Genomic DNA, 19,815 nt, shown 5'->3' on the forward strand with positions numbered 1-19,815 from the left:
AGAGACTGGCTCAGTTCACAACTCTGCCAATAGTGTAATCGTTCCTAAAAAGGGGTAATTTTAAAGAGCTCTTTTTCTGTCTTTTGATTGTGAGTTTATAGAATTGGGAGGTGGAATCAGAGAAGAGATTTCTCTGATTAAAAAAATGCCCAAAGTGTTGTTGTTTTTGTTTTTAATCAGATCTTAGACCAAGCAGGCCCACTGATTTGTAATATATTACAGAAGATTGCTTAACATTAATTTGATAATTAATTGTTTTAGAAATATCATTAGAAAAGTTTGCTCTTCTTTAATTCCTTTAGGCTATGGATTTAATTGTTAAAAGACTGAAGTGAATGTTATAAAAAATTTTAAAATCAGTAACATTGGGTACTTGCTTTTGTGGCAGATTGATAAGGTTAGGGTGTCAGTCTTTTAAGATTTCAGGAACTAGCCCCATGCTTTGGTTAAAGGACAGTAACTTGACTTAAGAAGTAGAAATTGGAAAGGAAAAGATTTTTAGAAATAAGTCTTTAACCAGCTTTAGTCTCTTAGTAAAGTCAGATAAACATCTGCCATGTCCAGATAATTGTGTCCACCCACCTTTCAGGATAAATCTATGGGAAGCCCATATTAAATCTAAAACTAGACAAATATTGTATAAGGTCAAAAATGTTGGTTATTGTGATCAGTGAATGTTATATAACATCTTAGACATTTCCTTCTACTGTTCAAACTGAGAATTATTTAGTTCCCTCTGTAAAAGCTCTCAAAGTCTTCTCTGCCTGAAAAAAAGAAAAGAAAAAAAAACACCAGCAGCTTCTTAGAGTTATGTGCCTGAGCTAAAAATCACTCATCCATAACCCAGCAGACTTTAAACTAACCAAATGATAACAAGCATGAACTCAAATTATGTGTAAAACATTACATATATTTCTAAGTATATGATGATAAAAGATATTTGCTATTTGGCATTAAGAAATTTACTAGCTGTGTAACCCCACACAGATATGTTTGCCTCAGTTTACTGTTCTGTAAAGCTATAATAGCACCAACCTCCTTGGCTCGTTGTGAGGGTCACATAAAGTGCTTAACAGAGTGCTTGGCATAGGGCAAATGTTATATTAATTTTAGCTGTTTGTTATTTGTTTTTTTGAATTTTTTCTCTATTTCCCACTTAAGAGTTTTTTTTTTTACCAATTACATATAAAGAAAGTTTTCAGCATTCACTTACTTTTATAAGATTCTGAGTTCCAAATTTTTCTCCCTCCTCACTCCCCAAAATATCAAGCAAACTGATATAGGTTATACCTGTACAATCATATTAATCATGTTTCCACATTAGTCATATTGTGAAAGAAGAATCAGAACAAAAGGGAAAAACTATAAGAAAGAAAAAGACAATGAAGCAAAAAAAGAAATGAAAAATGTATGCTTCAATCTGGATCCAGAGACCACAATTCTTTATTTGGATGCAGATAACATTTTCTATCATGAGTCTTTTGTAATTGTCTTATAGAATTTTCTTTTATGTCTAAACCATGTGCCCATTTTTACTTTATCTTGGTATATGGTATGAGAGGTTGGTCTATGCCTAGTTTATGCCATACTATTTTGCAGTTTTCCCAGCAGTTTTTGTCAAATAGTGAGTTCTTATCCCAGAAGCTGGAGGCTTTGGGTTTATCAAACAGTAGATTATTATAGTCATTTACTACTGTGTGTTGTGTACCTAATAGATTCCATGGATCCAGTACTCTGTTTCTTAGCCAGCACCAAATAGTTTTGATGATTGTCACTTTATAATTTAGGTTTAAATCTGGTGTGGCTAGGGTACCTTCCTTTGCATTTTTTTAAATCAATTTCCTTGATATTCTTCAGCTTTTGTTCTTCCAGATGAATTTTGTTATACTTTTATCTAGCTCTAGAAAAGAATTTATGGTAGTTTATTGGTATGGACACAGAACAAGTAAATTAATTTAGGTAGAATTGTCATTTTTAGGGGGTGGAGTCAAGATATCGGAATGAAAGCAGGGACTCACCTGAGCTTGCCCATAATTTCTTTCAGTTACCTCTAAAAAGTGAATCTGAACAAATTTTAGAGTGGCAGAATCCATTAGGAGACAGAGAGTAGCAGATTTCCAGCCCAGAAAAACAGAAAATTAACAGGTAGGACTTCTTGTGCTGGGTGGGAGAAGTACAGAGCACAGCACACAGGCTACACCAGCACAGGCTCGACCATAACAGAGACAGAGCGAGCCCAGACCAACTAATTCACCCTCCACAGGGGCAATTCCAAAATTTCTCACCATAGGACAGGGGTCTGTTAGACATGAGTAAGATACAAGTGCATGGCCTGCAGCAGGGGCAGCAACTATTCCTGGAGCTATCAGCCCACAGTCTAGATGTTTAAAAATCACTTATCTAAACTTCTGGGAGCCAAAATGGTGCAGTAAACTGTAGGTGCTCTCATCTCCTCCTTGTTGACCTTGAAAAACCAAGAGAATACTGCCCAATGGTAAAATCCTTAAATAGTGGAACCAGTGGGAGGCTTGGGAGATCTACAGAAAGAGTGTGACTGTGGTTGTGCTGTGGTGGTAGGGAACTAGTGCAGGATGGGAGGCATCTCATCAGGAGATCATGAACTCCAGGAGGGTGCAGCCAGCAAGTACCAAAACCAGAACCCCAGGTATGCCTTTGCACAACCAGGGGAATTGGTAGACACCAGTGAGGAGCTGCTCAACAGCAGCTGAGCCCGCCTGAGTTCTACCCCAGAGGCAGGGAGACAGAAACCTGAAGCTGCCAGACCACCCTTCCCCCATACTTCATGCTGTGAGCTTCAGAAGCCCAGGGAAATGAAGAAAGTCTTGGTCTCAGCACTCACCAGCTAACTCCAGCTCAGCACCAGGTGAGATGCAGCATGACATAGCCTTTAACTGACAGAACCAGCACACAAAGTCAGCAACCAGCTAACTCCCAGCATAAGAAGTGTGGGTCAGAGCCCTCTGTGCCCCAGAAGCAGAGATACACTTTAAAAGCCAGGAAATAGGAAGTCATAGTGGGTAAAAACATATTGAAAAAAACAGACTATAGAATCCTATTATGGTGAGCAGGAAGAACCAAAATCAGAAAATGACAGCATTGACCCTATACCCACATCTGAAAACTAGAAAGGGAATATGAACTGGTCTCAAGTTCAAAAAGTATTCTTGGAAGAGCTCAAGAAGGATTTTAAAAGCAAAATTAGAGAGGTAGAAGATAAATTGACCAATTGTTTTAAAAATACAATTGACAAAATGGAAAAAAATTCACTGAAGAAAACAACGCCTTAAAAAGTACAGTTAGTCAAATGGAAAAGGATGCACAAAACCTAACTGGAGAAAATAATTCCTCAAAAGCAAAAATTGACCAAATGGAAAAGGAGGTACAAAAACTAATTGAGGAAAATAATTTGTTAAAAATTAGAATTAGACAAGTTGAAGATGATGACTCTATGAGGCATCAAGAATCAGTCAAACAAAATCTAAAGAATGAAAAAATAGAATAAAATGTAAAATACATAATTGGAAAAACAACTGATCTAGTAAATAGATCCAGGAGAGATAATTTAAGAATTATTGGTCTACTGGAAAGCCATGATGAAAAAAAAAAGAGCCTGGACATTATATTCCAAGAAATCATCAAGGAAAACTGCCCTTAGGTCTTAGAACCAGAGGGTAAAATAGTCATTGAAAGAATCCACCGAACATCTCCTGAAAGATATATCAAATAGAAAACTCTAAGGAATATTGTAGCCAATATCTAGAACTATCAGGTCAAGGAGAAAATACTCCAAGCAGTCAGAAAGAAACAATTCAAATATCATGGGACAATAGTCAGGATCACACAGGACCTTGCAGCTTCTACATTAAAAGATCAAAGGGATTGGAATATTGTATATTGTAAGGGACTACAACCAAGGATCAACTGCCCAGCAAAACTGAGCATAATCTTTCACGCAAGGAGATGGTCATTCAATGAAATAAGGGACTTACAGACCTTCCTGATGAAAAGGTCAGACATCAATGGAAAATTGAATTTTCAAATACAAGACTCAAGAGAGACATAAAAAGGTAAACAGGGAAAACACCACACACACACACACACACACACCCCACACACACCTTGTTATTCAGTAAGAGCAAACTATTTACATTCCTATATGGGAAGATGATACCTATTAATCTTGAGAATTGTATAATTATCACAACATTTAAAAGAGATATACATAGACAGAGAATGTGGGCATAAGTTAACTGATGTGACAATAAAAAACCTAAGTAAGGGGTGCAAAGGGATTGTAACGGGAGAAGAGAAAAGGGGGAGGCAGAAAAGGATAAATTATGCCACACGAAGAGACACAAAAACATATAATAGAGGGAAAGAAGGAGGGAGAGAAGCATTGTATGAACTTTACTCTCATTGGTTTTGGTTCAAAGAGGGAATAACATAATTAATTATAGGAATCTAATATGAAGAGACACAAAAACTTATAGTAGAAGGAAAGAAGGGAGGGAGAGGAACATTGAGATTTATTCTCATCAGATTTGGTTCAAGAAGGAAATTGCATACTTCTTTAAGTATAAAAATCTAACGTGCTCTACAGGCAGTAGGAGGGGAAAGGGGAAAAAAAAGGTGGGGAGAGGTTAGAAAGGACAGAAAAAGTAGTAAGGGAAAGGGTAGGAAAAGGAAAGAGGGCTGATAGGGAATATTAGTGATACAGTGATCAAAAGCAAAACTCTTGAGGAGGAGAAAGGAGAAGAGGGAAATAAAAGCATAACGGGAGGTAATAGGATGGAGAGAAAGATACAGATAGTAATCATAACTGTGAATGTAAATGGGATGAACTCTTCCCTAAAACAGAAACAGATAGTAGAATGGATTAAAAACCATAATCCTTCAATATGCTGTTTACAAGAAGTATATGTGAAACAGGGGGATACACACAGGGTAAAGGTAAAAGGCTTCAGCTAAAGTAAAAAAGCAGGGGTAGCACAGCTAATTTCAGACAAAGCAAAAGCAAACATAGATCTAATTAAAAGAGATAAGGAAGGAAACTATATCCTGCTAAAAGGCACCATTTACAATGAAGTAACAGCATTATTAAACATATATGCACCAAGTGATATAGTATCCAAATTCTTAGATAAGTTAAGAGAGTTAAAGGAAGAAATAGATAGCAAACTATTCTAGTGCCTCCTCCTCTCTGAATTTGATGAATCTAATCTCAAAATAAACAAGAAATAAGTTAAGGAGGTGAATAGAATTTTAGAGAAGGTAGATGTGATAGACCTTTGGAGAAAATTGAATGGGGATAAAAAGGAATATACCTTCTTCTCAATGGTACATGGCACAAATTGACCATATACTAGGACATAAAAACCTCACAATCCAGTGCAGAAAGGTAAAAATATTAACTGCATCCTTTTCAGATCATAATGCAATAAAAACTAAATGTGACAAAGGGTCATGAAAGATAGACTAAAAACTAATTGGAAACTAAATAATCTAATCCTAAAGAATGAGTGGGTCCAACAACAAATCATAGAAACAATCAATAACTTCATTCAGGAAAATGACAATAATGAGACAATATACCAAAACTTATGGGATGCAATGAAAGCAGTTCATAGGGAAAATTTTATAGCTCTGAATGCTTACATGAATAAAATAGAAAAAAAAAAGAGATTAATGAATCAGGCATGTAGTTACAAAAAAAAAAAGAAAAATCTAAAAAAAGAAGAAATTGAAAATCCCCAATTAAATACTAAATTAGAAATATTGAAAACCAAAGGAGAGATTAATAAAATTAAAATTAAGAAAACTATGGAACTAATAAATAAAACTAAGAGCTGGCTTTATGAAAAAAACAATAAAATTGATAAACCTTTAGTCAATTTGATTTAAAAAAAAAAAGAAGAAAACCAAATTGCCAGTATCAAAAATAAAGGGTGAATCTACCTCCAATGAAGAAGAAATTAAAACAATAATAGGAATTATTTTGCCCAATTGTATGTCCATAAATTTGACAATCTTAGTGAAATGAATTAATATTTACAAAAATATAAATTGCCCAGATTAACTGAAGAGGAAATAAAATACTCAAATAACCCCATCTCAGAAAAAGAAATTGAACAGACCATCAATGAGCTCCCTAGGAAAATATCTCCAGGGCCAGATGGATTTCCAAGTGAATTTTGTCAAACATTTAAAGAACAATTAATTCCAATACTTTATTGACTATTTGGGAATATTGGTGAAGAAAGAGTTCCTACCAAATTCTTTTTATGATATAAATATGGTACCAATACTTAAATCAGGAAGAGCCAAAGCAGAGAAAGAAAATTATAGACCAATTTCCCTAATGAATATAGATGCAAAAATTTTAAATAAAATATTAGCAAAAAGATTACAGCAACTTATCACAAGAATGATACACTTTGAGCAGGTGGGTTTTATTCCATTAATTCAAGGCTGGTCCAACATTAGGAAAACTATCAGTATAATTGATCATAAGAACAACAAAACTAATAGAAACCATATGATTATCTCAATAAATGCAGAAAAAAAACTTTTGACAAAATACAACACCCATGCCAATTAAAAATGCTAGAAAGCATAGAAATAAATGGAGTCTTTCTTAAAATGATATGTAGCATCTACCAAAAACCATCAGCAAGTATTATATGTAATGGGGATAAGCTAGAAGCATTTCCAGTAAGATCGGGGATGAAACAAGGATGTCCACTATCACCCCTGTTATTCAATTTGGTACTAAAAATGTTAGCTGTAGCAATAAGAGAAGAAAAAGAAATTGAAGGAATTAGAAAGGACAGAAAAAAGACTAAGCTATCACTCTTTGAAGATGATAGTGATGATATACTTTGAGAATCCTAGAGGATCAAGTGAAAAACTACTTGAAATAATAACTTTAGCAAAGTTGCAGAATATAAAATAAACCCACATAAATCCTCAACATTCCTATATATTTCTAATAAAGCCCAACAGCCAGAAATAGACAAATTCCATTTAAGTTATGGTAGACATTATAAAATATTTGGGAGTCTGCCTGCCAAAACAAACCCAGGAATTATATGAACACAATTACAAAACACTTTTCACACAAATAAAGTCAGATCTAAATAATTAGAAAAGCATCAGTTGCTCGTGGTTAGGCCAAGCTAATAGAACAAAAATGGCAATTTTACCTAAATTAATTTACCTTTTTAGTGCCATACCAACCAAACTACCAAAAAATTATTTTATAGAATTAGAAAAAATAATAACAAAATTTATCTGGAAGAACAAAAGGTTCAGAATATTAAGGGAATTAATGAAAAGAAATGCTAGGAAAGGTGGCCTAGCCATAACCAGATTTTAAACTGTATTATAATGCAGCAGTCATCAAAACTACTTGTACTGGCTGAGAAATAGTGATGGATCAGTGGAATAGATTAGGTACACAAGACTCAATAGTCAATGACTATAGTAATCAACTGTTTGATAAACCCAAAGATTCCAGCTTCTGGGATAAGAGCTCACTATTTGAAAAAAACCACTATGAAAACTGGAAAATAGTATGGCAGAAACTGGGCATAGACCAATATCTTACACCGTATACCAAAATAAAGTCAAAACAGGTTCATGATTTACATATAAACACTGATATTGTAAGTAATCTGGGAAAGCAAGGAATAGTTTACCTGTCAGATTTATGGAGAAGGGAAGATTTTATGACCAAAAAAGAGATAGAGAGCATTACAAAATGCAAAATAGTTAATTTTGATTACATTAAATTGAAAAGTTTTTGTACAGACAAAGTCAATGTAACCAAGATTAGGAGGGAAGTAGAAAATTTGGAAAGAATTTTTACAACCCATGTCTGATAAAGGCTTCATTTCTAAAATAAACAGAGAACTGACTCAGATTTATAATTTATGCAAGTCACTCCCCAATTGATAAATGGTCAAAGGATATGAACAGGCAGTTTTCAGAGGAAGAAATTAAAGATATCTATAAACATATGAAAAAAATGCTCTAAATCACTATTTTTTTTTTGCTTTTTGGAGGGGGCAGGGCAGGGTAATTGGAGTTAAGTGACTTGCCCAAGGTCATATGGCTAGTAAGTGTTAAGTGTCTGAGGCTGAATTTGAACTCAGGTCCTCCTGACTCCAGGACTGGTGCTCTATTCACTGCACCACCTAGCTGCCCTGTCTAAGTCACTGTTGATTAGACAAATACAAATCAAAACAACTCTGAGGTACCACATCTCACTGGTCAGATTGGCTAACATGACAAAACAAGAAAAAGATAAATGTGGAAAGATGTGGGAAAATTGGAACACTAATGCATTGTTGGTGGAGTTCTGAACTGATCCAACCATTATGGAGAGCAATTTGGAACTATGCCCAAAGGACTATAAAAATGTCCATACCTTTTGACGCAGCAATACCACTTCTAGTGCTGTATCCCAAAGAGATCATACAAGTGGTAGGAAGACCCATATATACAAAAATCTTTATAGCAGCTCTTTTTGTGATGTCAAAGAATTGGAAATCAATCAATTGGGGAATGGCTAATCAAGTTGTGGTATATGAATGTAATGGAATTATTGTGCTATAAGAAATGAAGAACAGGCAGACTTCATAATAACCTGGAGAGTTATAAACTGATGCTGAGTGAGGGGAGCAGAACCAGGAGAACACTGTACACAATTACAGATGCATTGTATCTGTGATGACTAACTTTAAAAGACTGGGCTCTTCTCAGCAATGCAAGGCCATAGACAACTCCAAAAGATGCATAATGGAAAAGGCTATCCATATACAGAGAAAGAATTACAGAGTCTGAAAGCTGATTAAAGTAAACTACTTGCTCTCTCTTTTTGGTTTTGTTTTGTTTCTTTCTCATTGTTCATTCCACTGGTTGTAATTCTTCTTTACAACTTGACTAATATTTGGTGTGAAGCTATATGTGGAACCTATATCAGATTACATGCAACCATGGTGGGGAGAGGGAAAGAAAGGGAGGGGGAGAAAATTAGGAACTCAAAATTTTGTGGAACTGAATGTTGTAAACTAAACATAAATAATTTTTAATTGTCATTTTAATTATATTAACTTGGCCTACTCATGAGCAGTTTATATTTATCCATTTGTTTAGATCTGACTTTATTTGTGTGAAAAGTGTTTTGTAATTGTGTTTATATAATTCCTGGGTTTGTAGACTCCCAAATATTTTTTTTTATTTTCTACAGTTATTTTCAATGGAATTTCTCTTTCTAGCTCTTGATTTGGGTAGTTTTTTAGTTGATTCCCTAAGATTCTTTAAATATACTATCATATCATCAGCAAAAAAGTGATAGCTTTGTTTCCTCATTGCCTCAATTTCTTTTTCTTCTCTTATTATTAAAGCTAACATTTCTAGTATAATATTGAATAATAGATGTGATCACAGGCATCCCTGTTTCACCCCTAATCTTATTGGCAAGGTGTCTAGATTATCACTATTACATGTAATACTTGCTGATGATTTTAGGTAGATATTGTTTATCATTTTAAGGAAAACTCTGTTTATTCCTATGTTCTCTAGTGTTTTTAATAGGAATGGGTGCTGTACTTAGTAAAAAAAAAACTTTTTCTACATCTATTGAGGTAATTATATGTTTTGTTTTTGTTTTTGACATGGCCAATTGTGCTAATAGTTTTTCTATTATTGAACTAGCCCTGTATTCCTGATTTAAATCCCACCTGGTCTAGTGTATTATTTGGGTAACAAATTGCTGTAACTTCTTTTTTTTTTTTTAAGCAATTGGGGTTAAGTAACTTGCTCAAGGTTACATGGCCAGTTATTTCTGGGTGTGGTGCTGAGTGTGTGAGCCTGGGATTCGATCTCCAGGTCGTCCCAACACTGGAGCCGGTACTCCCACTCGCTGAGCCACCTGGTGTAACTTCTTTGCTAATATTTTATTTGAATTTTTTGCATCAATATTCATTAGGGAAATTGGTCTATCATTTTCTTTCTCTGTTTTGGCCCTTCCTGGTTTAGTTATCAGCACCATATTTGCATCATGAAAGGAATTTGGTAGGACTCCTTTACCTATTTTTCCAAATTGTTTATATAGTATTGGAATTAATTGTTCTTAATATGTTTGGTAGAATCCACTTGTACATCCATTTGGCCCTGGAGATGTTTTTCTTAGGGAGTTCATTGATGACTTGTTAATTTATTTTTTTTAAATGGGGTCATTTAAGTATTTTCTTTTCTTATCTGTTGGTCTGGACAATTTTTATTTTTGCAAATATTCACCCATTTCATTTAGATTGTCAGATTTATTGTCATACAGTTAGACAAAGTAGTTCCTAATTATTGCTTTAATTTCCTCTTCATCAGTGGGGAATTCACCCTTTTTCATTTTTGATCCTGGTAATTTGGTTTCTTCTTTCTTTCTTTTTTTTAAATTAAATTTACCAAAGGTTTATCTATTTTATTGTGGAGTCACCCTCCGCCATAAAACCATGTTTTAGTTTTATTTAATAGTTCAATATATTTCTTACTTTAAATTTTATTATTTTATTAATCTCTCCTTTGATTTTGAGAATTTCTAATTTGGTATTTATCTGGAATTTTTGAATTTGTTCTTTTTCTAGGTTTTTTAGTTGAGTGCCCAATTCATTGACCTCTTCTTTCTTTATTTTATTCCCATAAGCATTTAGAGATATAAAACTTCCCCTAAGTACCGCTTTGGCTTCATCCCAGAAGTTTTGGTATGTTGTCTCATTATTGTTACTCTCATTGATAAAATTGTTGGTTGTTTCTATAATTTCTTGTTTGATACATTCATTCTTTAAAATTAGATTATTTAGTTTCAATTCATTTTTGGCCTATCTTTCTATGGCCCATCATTTTCATTGCATCATGATCTGAAAAGGATACATTTAATATTTCTTCCCTTTTGCATTCAATTGTGAGGTTTTTATGCCCTAACACGTGGTCAGTTTTAATGTAGGTGCCATGCGCCACTTAGAAAAATGTATATTCTTTTATATCCCAAATCAATTTTGTCCAAAGATCTATCATATTAACTTTTCTAAAATTCTATTAACCTCCTTAACTTCTTTTGTCTTTATTTTTTTGTTAGATTTATCTAGTTCTGGGAAGTGGAGACTGAAGTCCCCCACTAGTATAATTTTGCTGTCTTTTTCTTCCTTTAACTCACTTAACTTCTCCTCTAAGAATGTACTTGGTGCACTTATATTTAGTATTGCTATTACTTAATTTTCTATGGTACCTTGTAGCAGGATATAGTTTCCTTCCTTGTCTTTTTAATTAGATTTATTTTTTTAAGCAATCGGGGTTAAGTAACTTGCTCAAGGTTACATGGCCAGTTATTTCTGGGTGTGGTGCTGAGTATATGAGCCCGGATTTGATCCAGGTCATCCCGACACTGGAGCCAGTGCTCTTACTCGCTGAGCCACCTGGCCGCCCCTAAGCAATTGGGGTTAAGTAACTTGCTCAAGGTTACATGGCCAGGTGTTTCTGGGTGGGTGCTAAGTGTCTGAGCCTGGGATTCAATCTCCAGGTCTTCTCAACACTGGAGCCGGTGCTCTTATTCACTGTGCTACCTGGCCACCCCGAATTAGATTAATTTTTGCTTTTACTTTGCTGGGATCAAGATTACTAAACCTGTTGTTTTTTTTTTAACTTCAGTTGAAGCATAATATATTTTGCTCCAGTCTTTTACCTTTACTCTGTCTGTATCTCTCTGCTTCCAATGCATTTCTTGCAAACAACATATTGTAGAGTTCTGCTTTTTAATACACTCTGCTATCTGCTTCTGTTTTATAGGAGAATTTATCCTATTCACATTCATAGTTATGATCACTAATTTTATGTTTCTTTCCATCCTATCCCTTCCCCCCCATTTATACTTTTCTCTCTCCTTTCACCCTGTCCTTCTTCACCTATGTATTACTTCTGACCACCACCTTCCTCAATTTGCCCTCCCTTCTATTAGCCCCCCCCCCTTTCATTCTCCTTTTCCCTCCAACTTCCCCATAGGGTAAGATAGATTTATATATCCAACTAAGGGTGTATGTTATTCCCTCTTTGAACCAAATCTGATAAGAGTAAGGTTCAAACAAGGCTCACCACCTATCTTCTTTCCCTTTCCTGTAGTAGATCTTTTGCACCTCTTCACATGATGAAATTTACCCTATTCTTCCTCTGCCTTTCCTTTTCTCCCAGTACAATCTTTTTTTTCACCTCTTAAATTTTTATATCATCACATCAAAGTCAACTTATATTTATACCCTCTCTCTATGTATACACCTTCTAACTGGCCTAATAGAGATATAGTTCTCAAGATTTACAAGTATCAACAGGGGGTAGAATCAAGATGGAGGAGAATCATTGCTTCAGAATTAGATTGGAGCAAATGGAAGCTAATGACTTTATGAGAAATCAAGATGCTGTTAAACGGATCCAAATAAATGAAAGAATAGAAGGCAATGTGAAATATCGCATGGGGAAAACCACTGATCTGGAAAATAGATCCAGGAGAGATTATTTAAAAATTATTGGATTACCTGAAAGCCATGATCAAAGTAAGAACCTAGAAATCATCCTCCAAGAAATTCTCAAGGAAAACTGCCCTGATGTTTTAGAACCAGAGGGCAAAATAGACACTGAAAGAATCTACCAATCACCTCCTGAAAAAGATCCCAAAAAGAAAACTCCTAGGAATATTATAGCCAGGTTCTGGAATTCCCAGATCAAGGAGAAAATATTACAAGCAAACAGGAAGAAACAATTTGAATATTGTGGAAACACAATCAGGAAAGCACAGGATCTGGCAGCTTCTGCACAGAGGGATCAAAGGGCTTGGAATATATTTCAGAGGTCAAAGGAGCTGGGATTAAAACCAAGAATCACCTACCCAGCAAAACCGAGTATCATGTTTCAGGGGGAAATATGGTCATTCAGTGGAATAGAGGACTTTCAAGCATTCTTGATGAAAAAACCAGAGTTGAATAGAAAATTTCACATTCAGATACAAGAAGCAAGAGAAGCATGAGAAGGTAAACAGGGAAAAGAAACCATAAGGAACATATCAAAGTTGAACTATTAACATTCTTACATGGAAAAATGATAAATGTAACTGATTTTCTCAGTATGAAAATAGTTGAAGGGAATAGAAATATATACACATATATATGTCTATATCAGAGGGTATACGGGCATATGAATATACATGTGAATGTGTGTGTGTATGTTTAAAGGTATACATAGATAGAGAGCAATTTAATAGGACCAATTTAATAGGAAGGGATGATACTTAAAAGGTGAAATTAAGAGGTGAGAGAGGAATATAATGAGAGGAGATGGGGAGACACAGAATGGAGTAAACTATCTCATATAGAAGAGGTAAGAGAAAATGTTTATAATGGAGGGGAAGAATGGGAAGGAAAAGGGGAATGGGTCAACCTTATTCTCATTGAATTTGGCTCTGGGAGGGAATGAAATACATACTAAATAGGGTATCTCACCCTACAGGAGAGTAGGGGGGAAGGGGATGAGAGGGGGGATGATGGAAGGGAGGGCAGGCTGGGCAGGGAGAGAAGTTGGAAGCACCCACTTTTGGAAAGGGACGGGATCAAAGTAGGGAATAGAATAAGTGGAAAGTGGGATAGGAGGGAGGGAAATATAGTCAGTATTTTACAATATATCTACTATGGTAATGTTTTGCATTAGCCACACATGTACAACCTATACTGAACTGCTTATCTTCCCAGTAATGGTGGGTGACTAGGGAGGAAGGGAATGAATCTGGAATTCAAAGTTTTAAAATCAAATGTTGAAATATATATATACTATTATTAATACTATTTTACATGTAATTGGGAAATAAGATATACAGGCACTGGGGCATAGAGATCCACCATGCCCTACTGGAAAAGTCAAAGGGGGTATGGGAGAAGACATGGGAAAGAGCAGATTGGAGGAGAGGATATTCTACAGGACTACTATTTGGGGGCAGTGGGTAGGGGAAAAAACGGGGAGAAAATTTGTAACTCAAAATCTGGCAGAAATGAATGATGTAAATCAGAAGTTAATAAGGCATTTGAAAAAAAAAAGATTTACAAGTATCATCTTCCCATGTAGGGATATAAACAGTTTAACCTTATAGAATGTTTTTCCTTTCCTATTTACCTTTTTATGCTTCACTTGTATTTGAAGACTGAATTTTCTGTTCAACTTTGATCTTTTCATCAAGAAACTTTGAAAGTCCCATATTTCATTGAATGTCCATCCTTTCCTCTGAAACATTATGCTCAATTTAGCTGGATAGTTGATTCTTGGTTTTAATCCAAGCTCCTTTGCCTTCTGGAACATCATATTCTGAGCCCTGCAGTTCCTTAATGTAGAAGTTGCTAAATCCTCTTCTTACTATAGCTGCTTGATATTTGCATTGTTTCTTTCTGACTGCTTGCAGTATTTTTTCCTTGACCTGATAATTCTGGAATTTGGCTATAATACTCCTTGAACTTTTCATTTTTGGATCTCTTTCAGGACATGATCAGTGGATTCTTCTAATGACTATTTTACCCTCTGGTTCTAGGATATCAGGCAAGTTTTCCTTGATAATTTCTAGAAAGATGCTGTCAAGGCTTTTTTTTTAATTGTGGCTTTCAGGTAGTCCAATAATTCTTAAATTATCTCTCTTGGATCTATTTTCCAGGTCAGTTGTTTTTCCAATGATGTATTTTACTTTTTCTTCTACTTTTTCCCATTCTTTTGATTCTGTTGGAGTGATTCTTGATGTCTCATAAAGTCACTAGCTTCCACTTGCCCAACTCTAATTTTTAATGAATTATTTTCTTTAGTCAGTTTTTGTACCTCCTTTTCCACTTGGCTAAACCCTTTTTTAAGGTTTTCTTTTCTTCAGTGGACTTTTTTTTTCTATTTGTCCAATCGTATTTTTTAAGGAATTGTTTTCTTCAGTCAGTTTTGTCCTTCCTTTTCCAAGTTGTTGATTCTCTCTTGCATACTTCTCATTTCTTTCTCAATTTTTTCTTCTACCTCTATTTGATTTTTAAAATCCCATTTGACCTCTTCTAAGAAGATTTTTTGGGCTTGACGCTAATTCATATTTCCCTTTGATGTTTCCCAAGTAGGAATTTTGACATTGTTGTCCTCTTCTGAGTTTTTGTTTGGATCTTCCCTGTCACCAGTATAGCTTGCTATGGTTAAGTCTGTTTTCTGGGTTATGCTCATTTTTTTAAAGTTGAGCTCTATTCATTGGGCACAGGGCACACTGTCCCAAGCTTCTTGTGCAGACTCAGGTCACTGGCTTTCTCCTCTGGATAGTGAGATGCTGGCAGTTTGTCCACTTCACTAGGGTGACCCTACCTAATTATATCTCTTGTGCCCTGGGTTCTAGGGTTGGAAATTTACCTGTTGCACTGGGACTAGAGGCCTTACAGCTAGTCTGTTGTGCCACTGGCCTGTTGAGCCAGGATTGTGGGTTGCTGATCTGTTCTGTGGCTTATAGCCTCCCATTTGCTTGGTCAGACACCTCCTGGGCTGGGCCAAGCTTCTTTTACTAAAGTGAGACAGATCTTTTCAGATGTCCTAAGGTCCCTAGGGATGGGAAATTTTTTCACTCTGTCTTTTTGTGGATTCTGTTGCTCCAGAATTCTTTTAGAGGCTTGATTTAAGGTTGTTTCTGAGGGAAACTGGGAAGAGCTCAGGCAACTTCCTGGTTTCTCTCTACTACCATCTGTTATTTCTTTGTTTAGGTGTAATTGATTCATAGTTGATTTCTTTATATAGATTTTTAGATGTGGTCAGTATACAATACCAATGGTGATGAGATGAATAATTTTCTGTATAAGTAATTTGGAAACACATTTGACTGAATTGAGACCACTTGGCTGTTAATATTGGTAATTAGTTTTGTTTCAAGTTATAAGTATATAATATCGTTTATATTGTTATGTTTCTATATTCTCTTATATTGTGAAATTTGATAAATTATTTTATCAACCACATTGTTAGAAAAATAACTTCTTGAACAAGCAGATTTTGGAAAAACCTGGAAAGACTTGTACAAACTGATGCAAAGTGAAATGAGCAGAACCAGGAAAACATTGTACACAGTATCAGCAACATTGTGTGATGATCAGCTATGAATGGCTCAGCTCTTCTCAGCAACACAATGATCTAAGACACATACAAAGAAATCAGGAAAGAAAACTCCGTCCACATTCAGATAAAGAACTGGGGGACTCTGAATGCAGATCAAAGCATATTTTTTTCACTGTATTCTTTCTCATGGTTTCTTTCTTCCCCTTTTGATCTCTTATTTCTTTTACAACTGTGACTGATATAGAAATATGTTTTACATGGTAGCAATGTATCAAATTGCCTTTCAGAAGAGGGTAGGAGAAGAAGGGAGGGAGGGAGAAAAATTTGAAACTCACAATCTTCTTAAAAATGACATGTAATTAGTAAAAAATAAAATACTATTAAAACAGGAGGAAGAGCCAGGTGGAGAAAGAAAAAGGGAAAGAGAGAGAGACAGAGAAAGACAGAGACAGAGAGATACTGTCTTCTTTGTCTCCCCAAAATGTGTTTAGGAGAGAATCTTGCTGATAAATTTCTCCAAATCAGAGAGAAATCAAAAAAGAAAAGAAAAGCAATTTATCTTATAATTTGGATGTTGATAGAATAAGGATTGTATTGTTAAAAGCAGTTTTAAAAAATGGGTTAGAAAGCTATTAGATCATTTTATGAGCCCTGTTGATCATATGCTACCGTGTTTCCCCGATAATAAGACACTGTCTTATTATTTTTTTGGACAGAAAAACACCAGAGGGCTTATTTTCAGGGGAGGGCTTATTTTAATGAACATTGACAGCAATTTTAATAAACAGGTAAATGTGAACAAAAAAACGTACCTGTATTCAATAATGATCATGTCATCTTCTTCAACAACATCGTCATAAGTGTCCATACCCTGAATTCTGTCCTGGATGTCTTGCGCCTCCATTTCCTTCAGAAGAAGTGGACCCAATCTGTCATGTCCAGCAATATAGCTCTCTTTAAATGAATATATCTTGTCCAGGTAACCTGCTCGTAGTGCCTTGGCGACACAGCTGTCAGTAATATTATCCCATGACTTCTTCACCTAAGTCACGACTTCTTGCAGACAGGGCTTCACAAAGTTTCCACGCTGATTTCTTTCCATTCTATTTTCAATGTAGTCATTGACTTCCATGAGCAAATGGTCCTTGAATGGCTTCTTTATTGCAATATCAAGGGTCTGGAGATAGGCAGTCATTCCTGCAGGAATCATTACTTGATCTATTCTTCTCTCTGCAAGGAAGTTCTTCATTTCTTTAGCGCAGTGAGTGCTAGCTGAATCCCAGACTATCAGACCTCTTTGGTTACCTCGCATAACAAGTGGCAGCATTAAATCAACCCACTTTCTTATAATGGCTTGTGTACACCAGGCTTTTTCGGTTTCAAGAATGTAAATGCCAGATACACGTTCAATCTTATCTTTCTTGCCCTTACTGATGATTAGAGGTGTGCCTTTCTTTCCATCCAAATGAATTGCCAAAACACAGGTGACCCGTGCACTTTCATAGCCAGTGGTGGGAATGTAGATTGACGTTGCACCCCTGTGATGAATTGTTGTTTGAGATCCTTGTTCCATAAACACTGCAGTTTCATCCATAGCAATCATATTGCAGGTTTAGTACTTGGAAATGTCGATCCTATCAATAAAGGACTTGAATGCAAGTGCACGTTTAATAACTTCAGCATCTTTCAGCTTAAACAGTGTTGTTGATCTTCTTAGGGACAGTTCATACCATTGAAGGAAACCATCCAACCAGTGTTGTGATGCTTTGAATCCTTCTGAGACCATTTCAAACTCTGGTGCCATTGAAAGGGCAAATGCTTGAATATCAGCCCTGCGCACAACCAAGGCCTGTGCTCTCCTGTCAGCAATCCATTCACCAATGAGGATCTCCAAGTCAGGATATAAGGGCTGCCGACCTGATCCAGACCTGCGCTTTTTCCCTTTTCCCTCATCCACCTGTTGATTGAGGTTATTATAATCTGCTCTCCATTTTCTGACCATTCGAAGATCCAAAAGTTTTTCTTTACAGAAAACTGCAAGATTCTTGCCATGTGACTTCTCTACAATTGCTTTCTTATACTCAACAGTATAACGTAGCTCTTCCTTTTTGTACTCATGTCTGGGGGTCAAAACAGACAGAATAATAAAATTATGACCATCAGTCCTTCTTTTCACTACATCATGCCCCCTGAGTTCTTCTTTTGTCCTCCATCATGCCCTTTTTATCCTCCATCATGCCCCCTCACTCCCGCTTACCTACCAGGTTTTTATGTTGTCCTGCCTCAGCTCTCCTCCGCGGCACTGCTCTCAATGGCGCCAGCAAGCAAATCACTGGGGAAGAACAGGATGATGCGCTCACTGCTGCAGCTCTGATTGGATGCAGCTCGGAGCGCGGTGTGCATTTCACCGGGGGGAGGGGGGAGATGGTGCATACAGAGGGTACTGTAATGTAGCATGTAGCGCAGGGGATCACCTTCACTACAGTAGCAATCTCAATAGGGCTTATTTTCGGGGGAGGGCTTATTTTAGAGGAATCTTACACAGTAAGGGGAGGCTTATTTTTGGGATAGGTCTTATTATCGGGGAAACACGATATATTATTTTGAAGTACTCTAATTCAGAACTTAAAATTCCAAATTTGCCTATATTTAAGAGGAATTTTCATTTAAAATTATTTGGCTATCACTTATGAAAATTATGAGTGTTAACTAAGTTATTTAGAGTTATTATGATGTCAAAACCTATCAGGTATTTACATAGGTATTTTAAAAAGAAAAATTGATAATCGATTAATGTGTTGGGAAAGGTACAAAGAAAAGGCCTTATAAAATCTCCTTTATAAGCTTATAAGGATTCTTGGAACCATCTAGTCACAAATTTTTATCAACCCTGTGCAAGAACTTGCTACGTTGTGGAATTCCTGATGAATACATGGGATACAAACACTCAATGCACAAAATGAGGGTATAATTAAAGTCTGTTTGTGATATAAAGTGAGCTTCACCTAAGGTTATATATATATATATATATAAGTTAATATTGACTAGTGTTGTTTGGTGAGTGAACTATCACATATTCCATCTTTGTGAGAATCTAGAATGAAATTATCTTCTTGATTTCTAGGAATACATGTTATGCCAGGCTGAGTTTATACTTGAGGAGAAGGCAAAAGGAAGAAAAAGATATTGAGTAAATTTTTAAAGACCTAGTAAACTTTGTTATTGTGATGAGGCTAATTTAATTGGGTATATTTTTTTTACCATTGCTTCACTTAGACAAATTGAATCTTCTCCCCATTGCAAACACTTTTTGACTGGGGTAGGGTGGTAAGTAAGAATTTGTGGTAATTAGAAATGTATTTTGTTGTGATACTTTTGGAATTTATGATGCTTGAAGACATTTTACACCAACTTTGTTTTGATAAACTGCAATTTTAAGGATTTATTTTCACTTGGATAAGAAATATCTATAAGCTTAGAGGTTTATAACTAATTTCCTTCATTAGATTCTAATGATTGCTTTTTAACATCAGGATTAATTTTAAGCTACTTTTAAGAAAGAAATACTTTTTTGTTGATGAAATTATTTAATTTTGAAAATGGAATACTGAAACAGTTTCATTGAAACCCAGAACATGTCTCTGATCTTCA

The sequence above is a fragment of the Petaurus breviceps genome, unplaced genomic scaffold (genome assembly GCF_028583685.1).
Source record: "Petaurus breviceps papuanus isolate PSGF00001 unplaced genomic scaffold, PetGlider_PUasm1.0 470, whole genome shotgun sequence".
NCBI classification, from domain to species: Eukaryota; Metazoa; Chordata; class Mammalia; order Diprotodontia; family Petauridae; genus Petaurus; species Petaurus breviceps.